Source organism: Toxorhynchites rutilus, chromosome 1 (assembly GCF_029784135.1).
Source record: "Toxorhynchites rutilus septentrionalis strain SRP chromosome 1, ASM2978413v1, whole genome shotgun sequence".
In the NCBI taxonomy this organism is placed as follows: Eukaryota; Metazoa; Arthropoda; class Insecta; order Diptera; family Culicidae; genus Toxorhynchites; species Toxorhynchites rutilus.
Genome location: NC_073744.1, coordinates 57409589 through 57432997, shown reverse-complemented (window position 1 = coordinate 57432997; position 23409 = coordinate 57409589). Strand labels below are relative to the sequence as shown.

At 35.6% G+C, this 23409-nt stretch overlaps 1 protein-coding gene and 1 non-coding gene across 10 annotated transcripts in view; one reads left to right on the top strand and one right to left on the bottom strand.

The window, feature by feature from the left end:
• The window catches only part of LOC129777929 (mpv17-like protein), a 505117-nt gene that overhangs the window by 61861 nt on the left and 419847 nt on the right, over positions 1-23409 (bottom strand). For 6 of the 9 annotated variants that reach the window (XM_055784546.1, XM_055784559.1, XM_055784550.1 and 3 more), the window contains one exon: positions 5376-5441. The exons of the other annotated variants lie outside the window; for them this stretch is intronic. The gene's annotated coding sequence lies outside the window, so the exon portion shown is untranslated. The remainder of the gene's footprint in view (positions 1-5375; positions 5442-23409) is intronic. 9 annotated transcript variants of the gene reach the window in all.
• Positions 5817-5898, top strand: Trnas-gcu (transfer RNA serine (anticodon GCU)). Its single transcript has one exon. It is a non-coding gene; the product is annotated as a tRNA-Ser (tRNA).

Below are 23409 nucleotides of genomic sequence, written 5' to 3'. Positions count from 1 at the left end.
AACTGCCATAAAAATGAAGCTCATCAACCAGTGCGGGTGAAACCGGCACCCAATGGGGGTAACACCGGTATCCTATGGGGTAAGACCGTCATCTCAATTTCTCAATATATATACTTGGCAACAGATCAACCAGTTTGAATGTGATAGTCGGCAAATAGATGGTATTCTAATTCTAAATGTCGCTGTCGAGTATGGTTCGAATCGCTCAACCGATTCCGGAGATATGGTCGGAACAAGTTCCGATGAACATGGAATATGGAGAAGAAATCACCAAACCACACCACAACTCAATTACAAGTTTAATGGAATCTAGGACCACATTGAACACTTACCGGTGGTCAATTTTTCTTCTTACGTGAATCAATATCCGTCAAACGACGCTTTTAATCACACTAAAATTCGACTTGAAATCACAGAGAAGAATGAGTTCATGACTGTAGGTAAATTTGTTCAAGTTTCTGTGATTATGATGGCAATAAAACTAATTAAATTATGTTTAGTTGTAATTAGTTTATTATTTTCGTTAAGACCATACAGCCATTATTTTTCGTTCAATGATGAAGTTCATTTAATTTTATCGAACAGCTTAAATCCAACATTAAATTTACATTAGTAGTTCAAAAGTCGTGGAAGCACGTTTGATAGAAACTCCACTAACAATAGCCTCTTTTGCAAGGGTGAGGTTCTCCTGGGACCAACTCCCTCGATTCGTTTTCCTTTGGTAGCTGCGAGACATCTGAAATTGATGGAAAATATGTCTTAGAAACCTTCAACTAAACGCAAACCATGCCGGGATCCCCCACTGAAAGGGTGACGGACTTACCCCGACAGCACACATTTTTCAAGAAGATTTTCAAGACTATTTCTATTAACTTACCTCAACTCGAATCCCAGTGATTGCTAACAATCCAGGGGACAAACTGTAGAGCAACGGAAAAGAATTTGAAACCGCGTCAACAATAAAAGCTTAAACTTCACTGACGGAAAATTACATCCGGCTACATATCATCGGCACTCGCGTTTGTTTTGATTTATATTTTGACAATTGACGGATCACGGTGGGTTCGATGTGATTGAAAACGTCTAAAATAATAAATACTAACATGTAGAGTATTCAAAAACGTAGTTAATCAGTTTTCTAGTAAAACTCAGGGGGTGCCGGTCTTATCCTCAGTGGTGGGCTTACCCTCCCTTCTCCTACTCCTACCAAAACTCTTCATTATGAAATCAGATTATTTTCAGACACAATTCTCGAAGATTTTTAATCCATTTGCAAATTACATGTTTCTCCGTTGCATGGGATAAATGTTTGATAAGGAAAATGATAGAATAAAGACAGTCATAAATCGGACAATTCCTTTCTCGAATTTTGCTATTATCAACACATTCGGTGATGATTTTATTTTTATTGATAGAAAAAGATATAGGAGTGCGTTTTATCACATTAAAATCCATTTCCACTTTCGAACAAAAATCATTTTCGTTACCGCAAACATCAAATGGACTAACAAGGTTTGTCACTAGTTAATTGTAGAACATATGCGAATTTGAATTTACCTAATTTTCCCATTTTTATTCAAAGTTTTCCGAAAATTTTCAATTATCATGTTTGATTGGAATATGTGTATTATTTTTACTGGACTCCCTCTCCATTTCAGAGGAGAGAGGGGTGTCATGCCATCATAGAAACATTTCTCGCATCCAAAAACCCTCACATCCCAAATTTGGCTCCATTTGCTTGATTAGTTCTCGAGTTATGTAGAAGTTTGTGTTTCATTTGTATGGCAGCCCCGTTGCCTTTAGAGAGGGCACTCTAAAACCTCCACATGCCAAATTTCCGGGAATTTGGATTTCATTGGTATGTATGGTATGGTAATTCACCATAGACTCATTTTGTGCCCCCTAAAACCTCCACATGCCAAATTAGGCTCGATTTGCTTGATTGGTTCTCGAGTTATGCAGAAATTTGTGTTTCATTTGTATAGTAGCCTCCCCTTAGAGAGGGGGGACGAGTGTCGAAGCGCCATGGAGACGTTTATTGATCCCTAAAACCTGTATATGCCAAGTTCGATTCCATTTGCTTGATTAGCTCTGGAGTTATTTAGTCCCCCCCCCCCTCTTTAGAGAGGGGAGAAGTGTCAAACCACCGTAGAAACATTTATTGCCCCCTAAAACCTCCACATGTCAAATTTGGCTCTGTTTGGTTGATTAGTTCTTGAGTTATGCAGAAATTTATGCTTCATTTGTATGGCAGCCCCCCTGTAGAGAGGGGAAGGAGTGTATATTTATCATAGAAACGTTTCTTGTCCCCTAAAACCTTCACATGCCAAATTTAGCTCTATTTGCTTGACTAGTTCATGAGTCATGGAGAAGTTTATGCCTCATTTGTGTGATTGTACACGGATTATATTTTAATTACGAAAATTTTCTAAACCCAATTTGACTCTTCTTTGAAATCGATGCAAAAAAATTTAATAAATTTTTGGAAAAGCACTCTATACTATATATCGTTTAATGGGAAATTTATTCTGCAATTCTGTTGATTATAACACAAACAGTAAAGATAGTAAAGGAAGTAAACAATTCTTGTCATTCACAAACAAAATGAACGCTTATTTTTTTATTGTATGCTCAATTTTGAATTGAAAATTAGGATTAACAATCTATTATCAAATTTAATTTGATTCTCGACAAGTAAATTTTCAATTTAATGTATTTTTTTCATTTCATGTATATTTTTTATATACTTCCGGTTTATCAGAAAAAATCAGATACAATAGGATAAATGAGAATAATTTTGGGATGAATGGAATAAACAAGTGTTTTTTTTTGTTTCTTCCAATCCATTGTTTGGCCAATTGCGTGCTTTTTTCTCTGAATGTAGTATTATTCAATACGATTATACAAACAGAAAATATGAAAAATTGCGCGAACTAAATTATTACATATAGCGTTGTCGGATGAGAAACATATTTTTCCACACAATTTCCATATATTTTTGCGACTTTGTTTCTCCAGTAATCAAAACAAAACATGCAAATTAGAAAATGTTCTATTTAATCTAACGATATCAATGTCAAGACATGATTAGCTATGAAGCTACCTATGTTTGTTGGGCTGAACTACCATTCAAAGTTGTTCTTGATAACGGACGAAAGAGCGCGATCATAAGTTTATTTTTGAAAATAGAAAGTATTAGTATATCATGGTTCCGGATTTTCGCTACTATCACAAATCTTACAAACCGTTTGAAGTTCTGTTCAGTTCATACAACAAACCGTTTTCCTAGGGCTACCAGTTGGCTTTTAAATGAGTTTAATTTACGGTTTTCTGAACAGATAGAAAACTTGATTCAAAAGCAGTTGTTCTGAATGTCCTGCGTCAAGTTTGTGTTCGTGCCTCTATGCTAAGACCTTTCTACTTTTTTGATAGATACAGTTTTGTTGATATTTGATACGAATACTACTTTGTTTGTCTATCTTAAATTATCAACAGTGGTAAACAATGTCAAAAAGAATCAAATGTTTGGCTTCGGTCAAACAGTGTATGCACACCATTTATAATAGCGAAGCCTCATCAATTTGACCCACTATATCAAACGTCATTGGAGCTACCAAAAACTTTTGTTGGTGCTGACACTTTTTTTATGTCAAAAATCGACTCTCTGGGACTTAATCGTTTTTTTTTTCAGAATACGAGGAAACACTAGTAAATGAAGCCCAATTGTGCTGAAATTTTTCATAGGTTTGTTTTCCTATGAAATCAACATTTTTAAGAAAGTCCGTTTTGAAAGTTCGAAGGCCACTTTTTTACCATACATCCATTGGCACTCTAATGTATATTCATGAAATAAGCTGGGTCCATTAAATTAAAGTCGCAATTGACTTTTTCTCATACACACAAGAACATAGTAAGGAACACATAATGCTTCGCAATATGAAGCTTGGTTGTGGTTGTAGTGGCTTTTTTTTCTGGGGTCAAACTCATAAAAGTGACTTCTTCAAGAGCAGTATGTGATAACGGTCTATCAGCTTAGTAAACAGAACATTGTCAGTCGTTATCCTCCATTGACTATTCTCACCCCAAACAGCAATGTAATTTCTCTGCGAATTAATCGCTGAAATTCAACAAAACTTTTTTTACCTCTCCTAGAATATGTAGACACTCGTCCAAACTAATTATTTGTCCTAGACATCAAGTCGAATGGACTTGGTATCACAAACAAATTATCAATAGGGTAACAATAACCAATAGTTTTACTACCTTACTACCTAACAAGAAACTGACCACTTTACCACCAGTTATCCTACATACAATTTGAATATACTGTTCCACCTTACTAGAACGCCTTGACCTCAACTACTAGCACGATTATTTTGTTGTTTCATGTTCATGTTGTTACTGTTGTGTTCGTTTGAATAACAATTACTTCTGTAAATTGAATCGTATATTATCAACTTCTGTTGCTGGCTATATATAAAAATACATTTTCAAATCAAATGTGAGCACATCAACCCCTTGGAAAAGCAAATTTGAAAGTATTTCACTTTACCGTCTACGGTCTGTGGTTAGGAAACCGCATAATTTCTTTGCTACGGCAAAACCCGGAACCCAGTTTGGCGAACACAGAATTTCGCAGGCTAGTGGCAGGCAGCCAAAAAACTGAACCAGCAGATGAAACATAACGATAAACCACAAAAAACGGAATGAATAAAAAATACATCCTCCGCAGTTTTAACTTGTGCGCTTCGCTGCATTTTTTCCGTTGAATGTTGGGTTAAGGAAAGCAATTATTTTTACCACTGTCGTGTCACAGGTTGTCAAGTTGCAACTTAATCGAAAGTTCGAGAAACGTTATTGTATTGTTGTTTTTGTTCTCTGGAAAATTTTTGATAAAATTCCGATGAATATGTCGACATAGGTACATCTAATTAGTATAAAAAGAGCTGAATTAAGGGGATACGGGATACGGTAGCAATTACAATCGCTAAAGCTCGTTCTGTTTTTCACCGTATCCGAAGCAACGAATGAAATCGTGAAAGCAAAATCCAAACGCTCAAAAATAAATACATACCGTACGATTATATCCTTCACGCTCGCAACAGCATAAAATACACTCAAGCCGAAGCACCCTATTCTCTTTGAAGTTGTTCCCTCAAATTAAATCATAATATTTTGATAGCATTAAATCAAGGGAAATCCCTTTTGTTCACTATTGCCCCGTTTGATGGAATGATCGCAATAAAAGCGAGAAGAGCCCCAGCCACGGAATAGGTTTCCGTTGCTGAGCGTGATTCTGTTTTTCATCGTTTACTGTACCTTCGATACCTATGGCAAATGTACAATGTAAGGATTCCCCCCGCTTAGCTACTCACCACAGCAGCGTTCGCCTCTTTCCTCCTTTGTGGCAACGACCTACCGATGTTGCTGGGTGGAATGATCTGTGAAAAAGATAACATTTTAATTGAAGCTCCTTGAACTAGTTTTCAAAAGTACATGAAACGGAACTGATTTCCATAGGGGAAGAAGGAAGGAGCAAATCAAGGTTTTTGGAACACCACTCGTTATAGCGAAATTCTCCCATTCGTATGTTTGCCACTCTTCCAGCCACTGTTGAGAGCATCAATAATAAGTATAAAATGTGATAACAATATTCTTTCGAAACGGTTGATTTGTTGCTCCGTGTGATGCCTGGAAAGGTGATGAGCTTTCCGTTGGTTGGCGTATTTGCTTATCGTGCGATAAATAGCAGGATTATTGCGGTAGTTATCAACTATAAACTGGTGTCACGCTCTAGGCAGCCCTCGGTTGTATGCGACGAGGTGGCCGAGTGGTTAAGGCGTTGGACTGCTAATCCAATGTGCTCTGCACGCGTGGGTTCGAATCCCATCCTCGTCGGGATTTTTTTAAGTGGTCCATTGGTTTTTTCTGCATTTGGATTCGTTTGGAATTACATAGTATTTAGGTTATGTAAGCGCTCTTTCGTTTACCGGATTGAATTGTAAGTGCCGGTATTAAAAACAACATTACACATGTTCAGTTCTACACATTTGTACAATTATGTGCTGTTGACGTAGGATTACGTCTTTGATTGCTATATAAGGGGGGTCACTCTACGAAAAATGTAGCGAAAAATTAAGGGATTTCAAATGCATATTACGCAAAATCGTTGTTGCGATATATTAGGCTGTCAAAAAAGTCCTGCGGTATTTCCGCGAGGTGTCGTTGTAAGCGCGTAGACCTAGTTGTATTCATTGTATCGAGTCAAACTATAGCTTGTTGGAAAGGTATTTTTGCGCGCTATAATATAGTCCTTGACAGTGTTTTGTTTGGTTAAGTCGTTCGTGAGTTATAGTGTCGCAAATATGGAGCAAAATAAAGAGAAAATCCGACATATTTTACAGGCAAAAATGCATCTCAAGCTGCCAATAAAAATTGTGCAGTTCATGGACCCGATACAGTTTCCATTTCCACCGCACAACGATGGTTTCAACGTTTTCGTTCTGGTGTAGAGGTCGTCGAAAATGCGCCACGCTCCGGAAGGCCTGTCGTCGAAAATTGCGACAAAATCGCTGAATTAGCCGAGAAAGACCGGCATAGTAGCAGCCGTAGCATCGGCCAAGAGCTGGGGATAAGTCATCAAACCGTTATTAACCATTTGAATAAGCTTGGATTCACAAAGAAGCTCGATGTATGGGTGCCACACACGTTGACGCAAAAAAACATCTTTGACCGTATCGACGCATGTGAATCACTGCTGAATTGCAACAAAATCGACCCGTGAAGCGGATGTTGACTGGCGATGAAAAGTGGGTCACTTACGACAACGTGAAGCGCAAACGGTCGTGGTCGAAGCCCGCTGAAGCGGCTCAGACGGTGGCCAAGCCCTCATTAACGGCCAGGAAGGTTCTGCTGTGTGCTTGGTGGGATTGTCAAGGAATAATCTATAATGAGCTGCTTCCCTATGGCCAAACGCTCAATTCGGACCTGTCCTGCCAACAACTGAAACGCTTGAAGGTAGCACTCATGAAGAAGAGGCCATCTTTGATAAACAGAGGCCGCATTGTCTTCCATCAGGACAACGCCAGGCCACACACTTCTTTGGTGACGCGCCAGAAGCTCCGGGAGCTCGGATGGGAGGTTCTTTTGCATCCGCCGTATAGTCCGGACCTTGCACCAAGTGACTACCACCTGTTTATGTCCATGGCGAACGAGCTAGGTAGTCAGAAGTTAGCCACAAAAGAGGCCTGTGAAAATTGGCTATCCGAGTTTTTTGCTAATAAGTAAGCGAGCTTCCATAACAGGGGTATTATGAAGTTGGCATCTCGTTGGGAACAAGTCGTCGAACAAAACGGCGCACGGCTGACTTAAAACAGATGATTGTAACTAATTTTATGAACAAATGAAAACTCAAAAAAAAAATACCGCAGGACTTTTTTGACAGCCCAATATGTTATACTATATTCCATTAGATAGGAAATTTATTCAGCATTTTTGACATAGGACGATGTCTTTGATTTCTGTATAGGGGGGTCACTCTACGAAAAATGTAACGATTTATTAGGAGTTTCCAAACGCATATTACTTAAAATGGTTACTGCGACATATGTTGTGTTATATATCATTAGACAGGAAATTTATCCAGATTATTTTTTGCTTGATACATGAACAATGAAAATAGAAAAAAGTTAACAATTTGACGATTTAATTGGGTATGTTTCCTTTCTTTTTTGCACTTCATGGTTGGATGATTGGCACACTTAAAGGAAATATTCGCTTACGTTCCTGTTTATATATTGTTTAAGCTTACTTTTAAAAATATTGCTGTTAGTTATGGACTTCAAGTCGTTAGGAAGTGTATTAAACTTACATGGACCGTAGTTTATAATACGTGTAAGACCCAAGTTCGTGCATGCTCTGCTTCTCATTAGTTCATTGGCATTTCTAGTATTGTGATGGTTAACTCGAGTCGAAAAATTTATGTTGTGGTGAAATTTGCTATTGTGTACGGTATTATGTACAAACATGATTGTTTGTGCATCACACAAGCCTAAAATTGGAATGATTCTGAGTTGTATACTAGTATAGAGCTAGTTTTCAATTGTTAAGCTACAGACAGACGGATCAGGATGTTGGAAGATTTTTTTGCGTGGCGAATGAAAAACCATATACTTTGTTTTGGTAAGATTGATAGTAAGATAATTACCGTTGAAGTATTCAATTAGTAACGCTGAATCTGCTTCCATGTCTACTACTATGGATTGAGTATTATGGCGAGGATAGGATAAAGCCGAATCATCCGCAAATAGTCTTGGTGTACCATGAAGCTTTAGGTTTCCTAGGTCATTGATATAGATTAAGAAAAGCAAAGGACCTATGTTACTTCCCTGGGGAACTCCTATGTCAATTGGGCGCAAGCTACTGCGAACACCGTTGATTATAACTTTTTCGATCACATAGATAGCTTTTTATCAGATCATTGGCAACTCCTCTAATCCCGTATTGATACAGTTTTTTCAGAAGAACTTCATGGTTCAGGGTGTCGAAAGCTTTTTTAAGATCGATGAATAAGCCCCCGATCTTAAAAAAGATACGATCTTCTTTTGATCAATTTCCCTTATCAATTCATCAACAAGCTCAGTGATAGCGGTCATTGTACCACAGCCTTCCCGGAAACCGTACTGATATTTGTACAAAGCATTGTTGGCAGACAAAAAATTCACAAGCCGACTTGTTAGAAGTTTTTCCAAAATTTTATTGAGGATCGATAATGTAGAAATAGGTCGGTAATTCGAAGGATCACAGGTGTCCCCGGATTTGAACACTGGCGAAACTTTGGCGACTTTTAAAGCATTTGGATAATTTCCAGTAATGATTATTTTATTGAAAATTTCAGAGATAATTTCAGAAAACCGACTTATGTTAGCTTTGATTAAATCTGCTGGGAAATTATCGTAACCTTTACTTTTCTTAGAGTCCAGCTGACTTATCATGATTTTTACTTCGTTAACGCTAGCGGGCCTCAGAAAGATGGAGCTACTCATACTTTTGACAGATTTTAAATAATCGTAAGTATTAATAGATAATTTACCTGCCAAATTACTACCAATGCTAGTAAAATGACAATTGAACTCTTCGGTAACATCAAAGTTTAAATCTAAAATTTTTCCATCAGTTCTCAATTTAATTTGCTCCCTAGGTTTAGAGCGACCAAAGATTTCATTCAACTTTTTCGACACATTCGAATGACTAGAGCTATTGAGTATATTTTCATAATGTTCTTTTTTACATTTTGTCTTCAGAGTTTTGACTTTTTTTGATACATAAACTAACATTTCCCTTAAACTACATCATTGGGTTTGAGTTTCGCTTTTTTGAGATAGTTGTTTTCAATCTGTATCAACTTCCAAAGATTGTAAGTCATCCATGGACAGTGCTCATTTTTCAGGTTAACAGTTTTAGTGAATGTTCTGGTACACTCAGTTAACATGTTATTATAATTGGAGATGAGAGTATCTAAAGTGACATCGACGTCATCAGTTACTTCAAAATCGTTCAAAAAAGTGGAAAACAGATTATCGAGTTTGGCGCGATCGACGATATTCGTCCTCAATTCTTGTTGACTCTTCACAATATCTAAGGAGAGAGACGTGATTTAGAAGATCGAAAGGGTATACCCACGTAAATCAGATTATGAAAGCTTGAGTAGTGGACAACGTGGTAACGAAGGAGATAATCCTTTTTTTTATCTATAATATATTTTAGTAGCCATAGATTGATTTGACTCAGGCTTATATTTATGTAGGTCCTTACTATTTAGACTTGTGTTTAAAAATGATACATGATGACTCTTTGTCTTCTTCTGCATGATTGAATAAACAGAAGAAAAGGGTAGTAATGGCTTTAATGGTATTTTTGTGTACATTTTTGAACAGGATGCGGTACCGAATTCTACCACGTTATGTCATCTAACCCGTTTAAGGGATACAAGTACATACAGGGAGCGGTTTTTCCATTTGATGAAAACAAAACAGATTTTGAACAATGAAAAACTCAATTCAAGTGAAATTACTACACACAATCACATTCCTAAGTCAAGATCCCGTCCGTGCCCCTAGGCTCAGATCCATCAACTTTCTAAATTACAACATAAACAGTGACGAAAGTGAAATAAGTAAACAACTTAACGAATTAGGGAGGTATGTTTTTTAGATTTTACTCACTGCTTGCGCTGAGGGCAAGAGCAACAAACAACATGTTTGCATTCAATTCGGACATTAGTCTCTATTGTAGAGATGGGCAAATTGTTCGTGAACGATACGAAAGAACAAGATCAACGAAAAGATTGAACGAACGGTCCTTTTTCAAAACATGGTAGTTCGCCATGAGAATTGATGCCGAACGAACTGATTGCGAGCGAACTGTTTGGGAACGAATGAAGTGCAGTTGAACTAAATACGTATTTAAAGCAGACTGTACTGAACGGAATGGATTAATATAACGAGAACATTTAGATTACGATAACGTTCTTATCATTCACAAAGAAAACTCATGTAGCCCGAGGTTTATTCTATTAATGTGCGCTGTTTCGATTTTCACGTACTATTTTGAATTTGAAATTAGGTTGTTTCATCATTGCAATCAAATCATATTTTTGGCATGGCTGTAAATTTTCAATTTAATGCATTTTTTCAATTATTGTGTAATATTTATATACATTCTGTTTATCGGGAAAAATCCGGAGGAAGCTTAGATAATTAATGAATTGGGTAAACAAATATTTTTTTAGTGGGAAAACAAATTGTAAAAAAACATCGTTGCGTTCAGTCCATCGTTTAGCCTAAAGTGTGGATGTGTTATCGTGATAACATCGCCACCACTCATTTAAAATATTTATACTCCTCTCCCACTAAAAGTCAATTGAATAATTTCTTTTTTTAAAACATAAATGTTGTCATACATACAAATTATAAAAATAATTATAACCGTGAGGTTATAGAAATTATTATAACCTCATGAACATTTTCCGCCATTCGTTTTTTCGTTTGCCTGTAATAAATCTTATATACGTATCACAATAGTTGTACTATATGCATGTGTAAGTCGTATATTCGTCCAAACTAATTCGCAAGCAATTGTCATGTATGTATATCATCTTCACTTTCATATGTACACGTCAGCTAGCTGCATCATATACCACCCAAAATTTGGGACATATTATGCTGCACATACGCTAGTTGTACGATTTAATGTTTGCTGGGCGGACATGTCAAATGCTTGCGTGAATAAGTGTGAGAATTGTACATATAGGAGTACCGGTAAGTTTCTTGGTTTTTTCAAAAATTAGTGGTTTGTTCTGCAAGAATGGTTACAAATTTAATATTCAAAGTAATGCCCATCGCTAGTCACAACTTTTTCCCATCTTTCAGGCAATTCACGGATCCCTTTGCGGAAATAATCGGCCGGTTTGTCGGCTAACCACGAATCGATCCAATTTTTGACTTCATCAAAATTGGAGAAGTGCTGATCAACCAGGCCATGTTGCATCGATCGAAAAGGTAGTAATCGAACGGAGCAATGTCTGGAGAATACGGCGGGTGGGATAGAATTTCAACGTTTCCATGTATGTTTTGACCGGTTTCGTGACATGCGGCCGAACATTGTCGTGCTGCGAAATAACTTTATCGTGTCTTTGCTCGTATTGTGGCCGTTTTTCCTTATTAGTTTTTTATCGCAAAATATTAAACGTTTTTCCTTATTAGTTTTTTATCGCAAAATATTATCGCAAAAATTGGGATTTAGTTTTCGTATTGGTTTTTTTTTATTGTTTTCATGGCTTTGGACTAGAGTGCGCTATATATTTTTATATTTTTTTTGAAAGCTGAAGATTTTTTACATACATGTCCACAAATTGGAGATGTGATTTTTTTTTGTTTTTAAGTTATGATTCTTCAAAGTTAATCGATGGTTCGAAAAATCGCTTTTTTGCCTTTTCTTACAAAAATGTTTTTTTCAAAAATTCATAAACTTTGAACTACTCAACCGATTTAGATAATCGATATATATATATATATATATATATATATATATATATATATATATATATATATATATATATATATATATATATATATATATATATATCATTGAAGGCAACGAGCTAGTCGTTTTTGAAAAACTCTTACAATAGTGAAAAAAATTGTTTCTAGTCGCATAGATCTAGTCTAGTTGAATAGGAATATTGAACGAAGGCTTTTTGGATATGTTATGTACGAAAATATCAGCTTTAAAAAATATATAAAACAATATAGCGCCCTCTATCTTCAACCGAGAAAACCATGAAAAACTAATACAATCAATAATAACAAGAACAAACATTCAAATTTTTCGCAAATGTTAAATTTTTTTAAAGAAAACTAGATCAATGGCTTCAATTTGATATGTCGATCATCTGAATCGGTACAGTAATTCAAAAGTTATAAATTTCTGTAGTAAAAAAAGGGAGAAAAGTTGTTTTTTCGAAAATTTGCTTTAAAAATTCATAACATAAAAATAAAAAAAATAATATCTCTGATTTTTGGATATGTTATGTAAAAAATTCTCAGCTTTCAAGAAAAAAATATTCAAAAATATAGCGCCCTCTTGTCCAAAGCCATGAAAACAATAAAAAACAAATACAATCAATAATTACGAAAACAAAATCCGTATTTTTTGCTAGCATAATATTTTTTCAAAAAATATTAGACAATTGGCTTTAACTTGATATATCGAGCATCTGAATCGGTCCAGTAGTTCAAAAGTTAAGAATTGAAAAAAAAACTTTTTTGGGAAACAGATGAAAAAAATGATTTTTTGAACCACCCTAATGGAACTGAAAATGGGTACCCTGATGAAAAAATGAAAAAATACGGGTCTAAAAATTTGCCATAAAAACAAATCTACCAATTTTCACGAAAATCTGAGAACCACGTGGAAAGGCTGAATTTGTATACATGATAATATTTGTACACCCATACCGCGCTTTACGGCCTAGATACGTACCGCGAAATTTGGCCGCAAAGCGAAAAGCCGTATAAGGAATCAATATTCTAATACAAATTCACACAAATTCAATCAGATCGGTTCCAAATTTGTTAGATATGTAACATAGTTTATCATTCAAAATGCATTTTATGTTTTTATTTTTATTTAATTTGAATTAAAAATTAAATTCATTTATATTTATTCCATTTAAATCAAAAATACATACATAACATAACCATAAAGCATAACATACATATATAAAAACCAACAATAATCTATAAAAAAATGAAACAACTATGTTACATAGATTATGTGTAAGTATACATACCCAATTTTTTGTTGCTAGTTATGGCCGCGCAAACATTTTTTCACTTCTGTAACAAAACAGACTTTTAAACCAATCCTCAAAAGTTGTTTTGCCGAGACATTTTTGGCTGTAAATCGAAAACGTGCCTGAATTGAAGAGGGCCGTTATAGCGAAAGGCCGTATAAAGAGTGGCCGTATAGCGAGGTATGAGTGTATTTGTAGAAATGGACATTTTTAAATTTATTTTTAGCAGGAGAGAAATATAAAGGTTTAAAATGAGCAGTGAGATGATAATTAAGAAAATTGCTCCGATGGGATTTGAACTCCGGTAGTTCGAATTATCGAGCACCAGCTATCTCGCGCGGCTGTCTGAAATAAAATTCTAGAGCAGTGAAAACTCGTACATATGATACGGAAGAGATCATCAGTTACGATTTAATATGATTTACCTTTGAACAATTCTCCACAGCATGCAGCGTTGCCATTGTTCCAGTTTAAACTGGATTCTTCCAGTTTTTTTTCTCGATCCAGTCAAACAGTTAAATCCTGAAATCTTCCAGTTTTTCGAAATATTATCCAGTTTAATCCAGTTTTTTCAAATATGTGCTTCATTTTTATCCTTGAATTCACAATGTATAAATATTATCCCTCTCAGGGTTGCCACAATAAAATCTGTGTTTTTAATCTAAAACAATCTCGGGTATGTTTTCATTCAAATTTATTTTTTTTCGAACTTTCTTCGTCTAGACATTTGACGATTCCGCAGATAGCCTAAAATGTCATTGTTCTACCTCGTCCAGTTCAGTAACTCCTGTTTCTACAACTTCAACACCGATGTAGATATATTTGGCTTCTTTAGACAGGTTGTCGACTCAAACCCCGTAAAAAAAATCCCTGGTTTTTTTGATTTTTCAGAATAAACCAGTTGTAGACTAGTAACTAAATTCCTACTAGTTATGTAGTTATAGTTATAGTATTTTAGAATGAACGAATTGTTTGTGATTTTTGATTGCATTTCACGAAACTATTATGATTTTAACGAAACTATTTTTTTGCAATCTAAGGACTTCCTTCTATGCGTTTTCCAAAATATCCTCGAGAAATTTCACTTCTGCTTCTAGTAGTCGTTTCATTATTTTGTATCATTTGATGCAAAACGTCTTTTTTTCCGGCTTTCCTTGCCTTCTAAAAGAAGTGAATGAAAATTTATCGATAATCTGTATAAGAGAAAAACTAATAATTTGAATTAATTAGCTCGACATTTCTATTTATGTTATCCCTCCAACGTGAAACACATGTCGCATTGCACAATAGTATAATATCAACTGATACGTCCAAATTTTGATAGGAGTCAATGACGGAAAGGTCAAGAGAGGATACGATTTTCGTCGTAGGATACATCAACGCTTCACAAGTTTTAAAAATAGTGCGTTTAACATCCCTTCGCATCCCGGATGAAATTGCAAGATATATTTATTTGGTACCATTAAACTTTCTAAATAATTCAATAATTAAAATTAAAATCGACGGAATTGCATTTTTTCCCTGATTGGTGACGAAATTCCCTGATATTTCCTGATTTCTGTTAGATGCTGTTCAAAATTTCCTTAGATTTGTGTATTATTGTGGGCATATATTGTTCAAGAGAAATATAAAACATAATTGTTAATAAATTGTTGTGGTTTCCGAATTAATCTGAGTAAATTCGGGCGTTTCAGTTTGTTTGTTCGACTTAATAATCAATAGCGAAACGTTTAACAAAATACATGTTTGGTCTTCGAGTCGTTCAAATTATTCAAAATCACTATTTGGTTTTGGCCGTAGTTGAACCTGGAGGTTACGTTTAACGACGGATTCCAGCAAAAGCCATCTTGTTGCGAACAAATTCAGTATTTTCAACATGGGATAGATGTGCTCCCTTGGCCGAGTGGTTAGCGTCATAACTAACATGCCGGGTGTTCGGGTTCCATTCCCGTGTTCTGGTCGGGGGAATTTTTCGTCGAAGAAATTTCCTCCGACTTGCACTGTGATCACGCGTATTCTTGCCACTCAGAATGCATTCAAGGCGTGTTATTTGGCATAGAAATCTCAACTAAGTACTAATAAAAATGACGCAAGTAATACTACGTTGATACGGCGAAGTTCCTCTAGGAACGTTAGTGCCATTGAAAAAGAAAAAAAACATGGGATAGATCTGACACGGTCTTGTCTGTGTTAGGGAAACAATTCGAATCTATGGGAACTTAGAAGCTCTATTTTCAACGCTATTCACTATTTGCCATTAACTATACGAAATTTGATAATTAAATTTATGTTTAAATATTATTTAGAAAAATATCAAAAATATCCCTCATGAAATGATGTGTTATTTTCACTTCCTATATGTTCCCGAAAACGTAATCCAACATCAAAACGTGTCGATAGTACTTTCAAATATTTCAAATCCTTAAAACAAGACTTTTGAAATGAAAATGTATTTTCACGACACTGTGAGCGCACTTGCGAGGCTCACATTGCTGTGCTTTAAATATAAAAAGATAAAGAGTGTTATTTATTGTAACGCTAACCGATGACGCAGATTTTTTCTATGAATATCAGATGTACTAGATCTTCCAAAACATTCTGAAGTCAAAACCAATTGATCTACCATTGAGTTTATATAAATATCAGATATTATAGGTCCTCCAAATCATTCTAAAGTTCAGAAGATCATAGAGTCAATGTCCTCCATATGAATATAAAAAATAAGGATACATCATTTCTGATATTGATACCAAAATTCAAAGGAAAATCTATTACTCAAGCATTGAAATGGATAAAAAATCTTTTAAGATAAATCAAAGCCGACTTTCTTAAAATAAACCGGTTTTATAAGATCCAGTTTTCTTCCAGTTTTTTTAAGAGCAATCTTCCAGTTTTTTGAAAAATATTATTGGCAACCCTGACAGCATGTGATACGATTCCTCACAGTACTACATTGATTATAATTTCAACGGTTATACGGCTCATCTACATCTGCTACATCTGCCTGATATGCATATATGATGCTTGTTATAACGAATTACGACTTAATCTGTGGTGATAAATAAAATTGGGGTTTTCGCAGTTTATATGATTTTAGATATACACAATGTGCTTTGATCGACATATAGTTGCATTACGAATTTCAAATTTCTATTGATGGGAAACCCTTCTACATGCTATTCTATAATATTTAAACCATCCTATGACAATGGATACTGATTAAAAGTGGAATAGGGAAACAAAAACCGAAAATCATTTTGCGGCTTCGATATTAAGCATTTTGAGTGGTTTAATTGCAAAATTGAATTCGCAGATGGTTATATTTCGGTTTGTGAGTTGACAGAGAAGACATATTAGGTATGTACGGAAAAGTAAATTCATTCGTAAGTGGTAAATTTAAATTATTGAAATAATTGCACTGATGGGGGTTGAAATGGACAGTCACATCCATAATCACATCCAATGCATGAAGGAAAGTGAAGGGAAGAATGTGCAACTCTTTTTTTCAGTTACTGGACGCACAAACACTGAGAGAGAGTAAAATTATTCTTCTCGCGAGCGATAAACTTCTACGCTTTGTACATTATGAATCTGTCAATATTCCCCCCACTTCATGACCATTATACCCGCACCGATAAAAATGTTCTACTTTCTGGCTTGTTTTACTTTCAGTAAAAAACATGGAAAAACACATTTTTATGAAACATTTGGCTAGTTATTTCGAAAACCACTGTATTGAACTGTAAGAAACTGCTTTTAAATTTTTGAAAACATGAGTTTCCAAAGGTACAATTGAAGTTTTCCTTAACATGTCCGTCTTATCTCCATCTCCCCTATAATTGTTACTCGATCCCACTTTATATGCCAAGTTAAGTGCGCTACACATATAGCGTCACCGTCACCGTCACCGAATATCTTTGGAAGCGGGGACCGACACTGTTATTGTGCAAATACTCTTGATGCGGATTGAATGAAAAGTGCAGCAAAAACAATCCTGGCCTGAACGTGTTAATGATTTCTGTATCGATAAAACATAATGTTCATGCTGTTATGGCGTTTTTCGTGTTTGCGCTATCTGCTTCATTTGTTATCCACGGTTATCCACTTCCAATAATAGGGATTTCCACGTATTTAGCTATTGATGGAAAAATCCTAATTCGTACATTCGCCAAGTTCTAAAAATGTTACTATTTACCATTACGTTCTAGAAACGATTGTATGTCTCTGCCGACAGCCAATTTCTGATTTCTCCTCTACTTTGAATATGAACTTACAAAATTAATCGAAAGCAACACGTCCTTGCGGTGCAGAGGTACGAATCCGAGATTTTCAGTCGAGCGTGTACAAACGTGATTCAGTTTCCACTACGAAGGGGAATATTCAATTCATCCAGAAAACTTGTACAAGCATTCTATGCAATTTGATACAAAGGTTCTAACAGGATTCGTCGTCCGGATAGAGGGGTTCGATTTGGCTCTTCAGAGGAAGCTTTAAATCAAGAAGTTATAGATACTTTAGACGCTACCGGCGGGACAAGGAAGCCAAACGAAATAGGACTCTATGTGTTTATATAGAGGTATATTTACCATATGCTATTTATTTGTAGCTCATCCCTCTCGAGCCACTCGTTGGTGGATAAGACGAATGAATCAGATCGCATACGGTGTATGCATGCTTGCTTAAATTTCAATGTGTATTTTTCTTAGCAAGGATGTTGATTTTTTTCCCCGGTGCTCGTTGAGCCGAGAAGATTGAATCGAACTCGCAGGATTTATGGAGTATGTTTTATGCAAAGCACACATGAGAAAACTCTCAAGTAGATCTGTGCTCTCATAGCTCATTGCGCCTGCATTCAGCTCAACCGTTCATCCGTGGAGCGTGAATTGTTCTTCCTGGAGCTGAAACCCTTCGAAGCATGGCTGCTGTGAGGAATCATTTCTGGTCCGTCTGGTCTTGTTTTGCTGTGCTATTTAGCTCAGCACTGGGTAAATACGCGCAGCGCCATACGGCGAATGGAGCAGGTGAATGTTGAGCGTTGAGGGTGGCTGGATACGTGTCTATGTTTATTTAATCAGGCTTTCTTACAACGTGGGGCGAGAGATCAACACAATTCAATGCTTTGCTCTAGTTTGTTAGTTTTTGTATGGTTGATGTAAAGATACTTTTTGTTCTTGTCACTCGGTGAACTAATGAGAGTTTATGACTGGGTGAATTCGGAGGGAGGGGCAATTCTGTTACCTTTTAATGATTCGGCGGAAACAAACAATTCGTCGTTTGTCGATGACGTCAAAACTCCTGATAATAAATGAAATTAATACAAGATAACTTGGAGAAGGAACGAATATATGTCGTGAAATGAAATATCGTAAAGGACTGTCCACATATCACGTGGAAAGAAAAAGCACGATTTCAGTCTCCTCTCCCCCTCCTTGGACAGGTGTCGAATTTCGCATAAACTGCATTTTGATTCCATTTAGGTTATTTTGTTAAAAGTTATACTAGCTGTACCATGCTATGCTTTGCTGTGGCACATTGAGGTTTTATTGTAGGGAAATGAGTGGCAAACCAAATCATATGTTTCATATGAATTTGATTTCGAAATATTTGGAATACTTTATTGTTCTATATCTGGCTATCTGGTTTGCCGACACGGAAACGTGCAATATACAGTTGAGCAATCCGCATCCGAACATAAACCATACAATCCCAAAAATTGATCTTGAGCAACGCCAATTGAATGAAAATAAATGGACTTAAAATCATTATCAGATACAATTTAAGTTCACAATTTTTTAATCACTTGCAATAACGAAGTGTGGCTATCACATAGAAAACATATTCAATACTAGAAAGCTAATTTACATTCACAGCTTTATTTCAGAACTGTGCTTATACCATCTGGAAATCTTAAGCTTCCTGAGGTGTTTTTTTCTCTTTATTATAGTGATTTTCAAACACAATTCGGCTGGTTCGTCACTTTTACTTCCACATTTTTGGAAGAATGTCGGGAGCAAGAATTGAACTCGTGATCTCTGCGTGAGAGGTATGGATGTTACCGCTACGCCGGATCGCCTCCACATTCCTTCCTGAGGTGTTGGCAGTAACAACAATCCTTGAAATGGATTGTATATTGTGTCATAATATGAGCTCCTTCAGTTACGAATATTTCGAGTTTTTGAAGCTCACACAAACGAACAGAACAATTTCACTACATAAATTATTTTTTATTACAAAAAAAAATAATTTTAAGAAAACAAAAGATAAAGTAGGAAGCATGTACTGAAACCTTAAACCTGCACTTGACAAAGGATTGAGGAGTAAAGGGTCGCAAGTTTTAAGCGATTTCGGAACGTATATAAATGATGACATGAAAATAAAACTACAACATACAAGGTCCACAACATACAAAAAACAGCTTATTCTATCTTAACACTAAACACTAGTTCACAAAACAAATAACAATATGACCAATTACAATGCACTTCAAAGTAACAAAATGATAATAACTTAACATAAACGAGAGTACAATTTTTTGAGGACTGAGCGAGATAAATGAAAATCAAAAACACTGTAACACTGATTAAAAATCCTACACATACTATTGACAGGTTCATTCCTACCATAATTAGTCCGAGCAACAGAGAGACGAAGAAAGTTATGGAAGCGAAAATTACGACGACGAATGTCTATATTAAGACTACTGAGTAGATCGCAGCAATCGATATTCGAGAGCAGTAGATCTGAAATAAATATCGCTTTAGCTACATCACGACGTAAGGATAACCGTTCAAGCCCTATAAGATTACAACTAACCTTGCCCGAACAGTTATTTGTATTGCTCTTTAGTTTCTTCCAAATACTATTTATGTTGTTTGGATTTTTTACCGCCTAAATCCGTACCAAAACATTACTTATGAAATTATTTTTTTATATTTTGTTTCGTTTTTCCAAAAAAAATCATAGTTTTGAAATCTTCTGCCCGATTGAAACAAGTTTCTGAGAAATCATTCAACTTTCTATGAAAATTTAAAGAAACGTTCGAACTGTTGAGAAAACTTTTTTTTAACACTAGGTTTACGGACGTTTCTTATATACCTATCTCTACGAACACGTATCATTTTGACCTAACACGCAAAATATTAGACCCGTTTTTTTTCGTCGGGGTGACCATTTTGGTTGGTCCGAAAAAGCAGTTTTTCCAATTTTTTTTCAAAATAACTTTTTTCAAACATTCATAACTTTTGAACTACTGGACCGATTTAGGTGATCGACGAATCAAATTAAAGCCAAACACCTGGTCTTTTTTGAAAAAATACTACACTTGCGAAAACTTTAATTTTGTTCTCGTGATCATTGATTGTATTTGATTTTTATAGTTCACATGATCACGGAACCAAGGGCACTATATTTTTTAAAATATTTTTTTTCCTGAAAGCTGAGGGTTTTTAATGAAACATTTCCGGACCATCGATTAACTTTGAAAAATCACTGCTCAAAAACGGAAAAGAACACATTTTTTATTTTCGAATATGTTGTTTAAAAAATACTAAAGAATGTTGGAATGTTGGAATTCAACGCTGCTGTGTTCACGAGGAACCCTTCCTTAACAGCTACAGCCTCTTCCATCCGATGGTTCGTTCATTACTTCGGTTGCTCCTGTAAACGCGGTCTGTTAAGGTAAAGAAGGAGGAGATAGTGAAGTTGTTTCCAAAACAAAGTGTTCGTCTTTCCCTTCGATGGAGTGTCCGTCTTACCCGACTTGATTAGTATTTTTTTCCATCAATATTTCTGGAGTAAAAATGAGAGCTCACCGCTAATTCGATAAACTGGAAGAGAAGTGATGGTAAAATACTCATGTAATGGAAACAACCCCTAAAGAATTACTCGATAAGTACCAGCACCTTATTTTCCGCAGACAAAAATTAACATCGAACTGCTCTTTGTAGATTACTTTTTTGTTTTTATTTACTACTAACTGACCCGGCAAACTTCGTCCCGCCCAAAATTTGTTTTTTGTTATTGTTATTTGGTTTGTAATATTATATCTTCAAACATTCACGTTTTCTTACTAAGCGCAAGTTCATGAGTGCAATCGCAGAACTGTTCATTGATTGATCTTCTAATCGACTCTGTTGAATTAACCTTTTACTAAAAAAATCCTGGTACTTCTACCAAAACTCATCATCATAATATCAGATTATTTTTAGACACAATTCTCGTTCAAGATTTTTCAACCACTTGCAAATAACATGTTTCTCCTTTACATGGAATAAATGTTTAATACAGAAAATATAATAGAATGAAGACATACCCCTTCCATTCTTCTCCCCTTAGAGAGAGGGGAGGAGTGTCTATTCACCATAGACACGTTTCGTGCCCACTAAAATCTTCACATGCCAAATTTGGTTTCGTTTGCTTGATTAATTCTCGAGTGATTCAGAAATTTGTGTTTCATTTGTATGGCAGCACACTACCCCAAAAAGAGAGGTGGATGGGTAATATGAATTATTCTTCATTTACCGATGATAGGCATTAATTCTATATTAGATTGTATGTTGTCCAATCAATTTGTGCTCAATTCATGTTCTTATCGTGTAGGGCTCACTACTAACAATTTGTGTAATTGTGGTCCAGGATGTCATAATATCGAGTATGTTGTTTGGTTATGTAAAAATGCAATAAATGAATTTAAACGGCTGCTGATTTAGAAGATCAAAAGGGTATACCCACGTAAATCAGATTATGATAGCTTGAGTAGTCGCGATCTTATAGGGCTATAAAGTTATTACAAACAATGTTCCGGACAACGTGGTAACGAAGGAGATCATGCTATTTTTATCTATAATATGTTTTTGTAGTCATAGATTGATTTGACTCAGGCTTATGTTTATGTAGGTCTTAACTGTTTAGACTTGTGTTTAAAAATGATACATGATGAATCTCTGTCTTCTTCTGCATGATTGAATAAACAGAAGAAAAGGGTAGTAACGGCTTTAATGGTATTTTTGTGTACATTTTTGAACATAATGCGGTACCGAATTCTACCACATTATGTCATCTAAACCGTTTGAAGGATACAAGTACATACATGAAACGGTTTTTCCAGGACATCCATTTGATGTATCAAAAGAGAAAAAAACAATACAGATTTTGAACAATGAAAAAATGTTAGGTTATTAACTCAATTTAAATGCGATTACTATACACAATCACAGTCCTATGTCAAGATCCCGTCCGTGCCCCTAGGCTCAGACCCATCAACTTTTTTTTAACAGAAGGCCAGCTAGGTGTACACTTGATACACTGTATTACAAATTTGTAAATCATCAAAATTTGGGATGAAAATGTAATTCATCAATCATAAATAGGTGTCCATCTTTCCCGACCATCCCCTATTGACGTGGAAAGTCGCGGACATAGAATGAAGCACACACAGAAAAAAAACATCATAGGTATCAATACTGCATGGAGAAAAAGTAATGTTTTGATACGTTCGTAGCAAGAAATTAACAAAAGCAACAAGCGACAAACAATTTTTTTTACAAATCCTTTTCGTTTCATTCATAACATTACTCCTTTTTTTCTTCTACATAACAGGTATGTACTTGTAACTAATATAGCGCTGGAGTTATTGGTATCCTCTATGAGTTACCAGGCTGGACCGCAAAGGTTATTATGCTTATACACATCCTTAATTTATATTTGGGTACCTATTCCATCGAATTCCCTTTGGAAATTTTATTCATTTTGAACGAGAAAAGAGTGACCCATATGTGGATGACGGGGACCTCCAGAAAAAGCATCTGTCACCCGTTTCTGGGTGACGGGGCGACGAACGTGTTAATCCGCCTCACATTCGCAGCAATTTTTATACACTATGATCAGAAAGTATCGGGAATTTTTTTATTTGAACGTACCGTGCATGCGGGAACCGATTTTTTTTCTTATGTTGGTACGACCTTGAGACACACATCTATCAGTTCAATTCTTGGATTTTGCATGATGTGCGTTATAATTTTTTTCGTCAAAGAAATTTCCTCCGACTTGCACTGTGA